This window comes from Papilio polytes, unplaced genomic scaffold, assembly GCF_000836215.1.
Source record: "Papilio polytes unplaced genomic scaffold, Ppol_1.0 DF822845.1, whole genome shotgun sequence".
NCBI classification, from domain to species: domain Eukaryota; kingdom Metazoa; phylum Arthropoda; class Insecta; order Lepidoptera; family Papilionidae; genus Papilio; species Papilio polytes.
The window spans coordinates 5085355-5089181 of NW_013526359.1; the positions used below are offsets into that span (position 1 = coordinate 5085355).

At 32.6% G+C, this 3827-nt stretch overlaps 1 protein-coding gene across 1 annotated transcript in view; it reads right to left on the bottom strand.

Annotated features, from left to right (window-relative positions):
* LOC106105486 (hemicentin-1-like) overlaps positions 1–2742 on the bottom strand; it is a 55701-nt gene extending 52959 nt beyond the window's left edge. Inside the window, exon 1 of the mRNA XM_013285821.1 lies at positions 2677–2742. The gene's annotated coding sequence lies outside the window, so the exon portion shown is untranslated. The remainder of the gene's footprint in view (positions 1–2676) is intronic.
* Between the last annotated feature and the right edge of the window lie 1085 nt (positions 2743–3827).

A 3827-nucleotide genomic window follows, 5' to 3' on the forward strand; every position in this document is an offset into this window, starting at 1 on the left:
ATTTTGTGCAACGAATTTTTGATGCTATTTTTCAGAAAATAACACCATTCTTTAAAAACTAAAATACATCTGCGTTTTTTATTTTTATTGTTTTTATAGGAGGAGCAGCGGGAACACAAAGGTGGTCAACGACGCCCATGGACATCCGCAATACCAGAGAAACTACATATGCGTTGCCAGCCTTTTAGGCAATTTTAGACTCGCTTCTTCGTGAAGTTAACAATGTTAATTTTGATTAAGCAATTGAGTCGAATTTCTCTACAGTAGTTGTATCTATTAATGTAAGGTGACAAACATGCACGCGGTTACAGGAATTGATAATAATAATAAAATATACATTACAATTATTTTATACGAGAGAACATCCTTACAAGTATATTCTGCCCTTAAACATAATAGTCGATCCCGCGTCATCGGATTCCATGTCTACAAAAAAGGTAATAAACATAATAAACTAAAGCAAGAAGTTTGTTTAATTAAAAGATATAAATATTGATTATGACACCTGTATAGGATTCCTATTGCATTCAAAGGATGAACATTTTCTTGAAGAAGAATAAGAACTCGAAGGACAAAAGTAACTTAGAATAAAACATTACTTAGATACCTTTTACAGTGGTAGAGCCCGCTTTGACATCTGCGCATGATTGGGCCGGCTCGCCCCGTGAAATACCACGACCACACAGAAAACAGGCGTGAAGTGGAAGCAATTCCGCGTTTCGTCTGATTAGTGCGGTACCGGAGGCCTGGTTTTAGTCCCTTTCCCTTCTTACCCCTTTTCTTAAGAGGAAAGGATGGAAACGGTGGAGGAGACGCATAGGAAGGGCAAATGTCCTCTTTATGTGCGTCTCCTCCTCCGTCAATAAGGGTAGGCAACGCATCTGCAATTGCGGATTTTTTTAAGCAGCAATTGTCGCTTTCCATTTCGATGGATTCAGGTGGCCGCTTGCTCGTTTGCCACCTTATATTATAAAAAAAAACCTAAGTAAGGCAATCAAAAATGTAGCTTATTTATTAAGAAATCTCACTACAACCTTAGACCCCGAGAATCTGGCTAAGTCCTTCGTATACTTGACAGTTGCATCCGCACCGGGAGAAATGGTTTGGATTTTGAAAATTTTACAGTCAGTGGAAATAGGCTCTAGTTACCCATCGTTCCTACATGGTAGGAGGTAAACAACTGACAGATAAAATAAGATATGACTGGTATTTACAGGATCTTAGTGTAATATTGTTTACAATAAACAGGTTTCCGCGTATTTCAATTAAAATAGTAGTTATAATATATTCCTATTACAAATCGATTGTTGTGATTTCCGTATAATTTGTGATTTTAGCTTGATACAAAAATCTCGTCATGTGAATTCAAGATATTTTTTTCTGTTAATTTGTGGACTACGTTATTAAAGTTTTGTGAAACCTTCCTGTTTTAAATTATATTTTTAATAGTTGAATTATTGAATAACGAAATGAAGGAATGTAATTTCATGGTTTCCTTTTAATTGAAGATTTATGTTAGTTTACGATAATTAAAAATGGAATCAGAAAAAAAACATTTAATTTAACTAGTTATTAATTGTAATATAGGTTGAGATGCTACTATGAAGTATCAGTTCAAGTATAACTAGCTTTCGCCCGCGACTCCGTCCGCGTGGAATTAAAAAAACGAAAGTGAATATTCTATGTGTTCTTCCAGGTTATTCTTTACATCTATACCAAATTTCATCGAAATCATCAGCCGTTTAGGCTACAAACATCCATCCATCTAAACTTTTGCATTTATAATAGTAAGATTGAACTTTTGACGCTCACATTGTATTGACTAACGCCAACCTATAATTGTCTGACATTTGACACGTGACTCAATAGATATTTGCCACAGATAAATATAAAAGTCTATTTCCACATATGTACTTTACCGTTAATGATCCATTCTCTCAATTAGTAGACAATAGACATCGAATTTTTAAAGATCATTTTTTAATGAACATACCTAGTAAGTGTACATGTGAAGAAATCACGACAGATGTATCAAAACTATAATACTAGAACGAAATGTACTATCGCCATAAAGATCCGTACTTGCTGGCTTCAAGTTCGACAAATACATTTAATTAGTTGCATTATGAAATCCCTAATCAAATAAAACAATTCCTATTTAATCCATTAGAAACAATTTCGTAAGTTTACTTAATGTACATTGTAAGATATCTCTCATGTGTATTATTGTATTAAATCACTTTAAGGCGAATTAACTCGCAACATTGGTACAAGCAAAAGGTTAACATAATGATGCATAACATAAAAATTAATAATCTCACGGAATGTCCAACATTTGAATGGTACTCCGCTCCGAGTGAAGAAACATATACTCAATAGCTGTTTCATGCTAATTCGATTGTTAAGAAAAATATTAAAAACATCTTTACATGTTAACGATACGTATAATAGTAATAAATAAAGGAAACATCCTATTGAATTAATTGATGCGAATATTAACAACATAAAATCGATTTTATCATTTTTAATTTATATATTGCAAAATATTCAAAGTTGTCGACAAACAAAACGATGTCATTGATAAGCATATACCAATAAATGTAATATTTATTAGAAGACAAGGGAACAAACGCAACTAACTGGATGTCTAGCTAAAAATAAAACAAAAGAACTTACGATTCAAATCAAACAGTGACTGCGAAGAGAGCGCTTAGGCAAAAGCCCAGGGCACTGGACAAAAGAGACTCCAAAGATCTGCAAATTAAACAGTATAATATAATCCAATTGACCCGTAACAAAGTTGCCAATCCCAAAAAGGGGGCTTCGCAGAAATCTCGTCTAGGGCACTAGTAGCCTTAAAATTTTAAGCTAAAGGTAGCCACTAACAAGAACTGACGTACTTCTTGTTTTGATAAATATTTGAAAACCTTAAAATATTAATAGCAAAAATTTAAGAATCCAATCCAAACTGTTTTACAGGACTTTTGACGCTCTGCATCAAAACGAATTCAATCAAACACGATCTATTTAACTTTTGCCTTACGTCAGTAAACAACAGCAATGATAATCGAGTCACGTTTAACGCAGCATTTAAAACTATGTGAAAAACTCGTATGAATAATAAACAAATTGAACCACGATTTGAAGACATATGAATTCCGTCAGTGTACTCGTAATTCGAATCCGCATCGAGTCGTTTATCAATATTTGTTGCATTTTAACCTTCGTAACTGTTACAATGAAATTATACCAAGACAGTTGTATTTTCTGGAAGAATGATTTGACAATAAGTTCTTCTACCATTCTCTATTTCTGTTTCGAGTAGTTAGTTTGATCGTATCATGTTCTCAATTTCTAATGTCAACAGTTTTCCAAATCTTACTAATATTATAAATGTGAAAGTCTTAACTTTATTAACTTAACGGATGGATGTTTTTTATATTTTGTAGTATAAACGGCTAAATGGATCACAATGAAATTTGACATAGGTGTAGAGCATAGTCTGGAAAAACACATTGACTACTTATTTTTTTTATTCCTATCAGTCGGAGTACAGACCAAAGCTAGTTCTACAGTAATTTTGTTAGTAAAATAGTATTCTGTAAGCTATTACTTGAATTAAAAACACGGAGAACGTCTTTTACAAGGCCATTTTATCTACGTATCAATAGTTAATTAAGTAGTTTAAAAATCATTAATTACTTTGAACCATACAACGACGCTAATTTACGTTAATGCAATAATATAGTCATTACCATAAGAGTATTTAAAAAATATTTAATAGTCAATCAACTATAATTAACGTAATAATTAGTTATAACTATTTT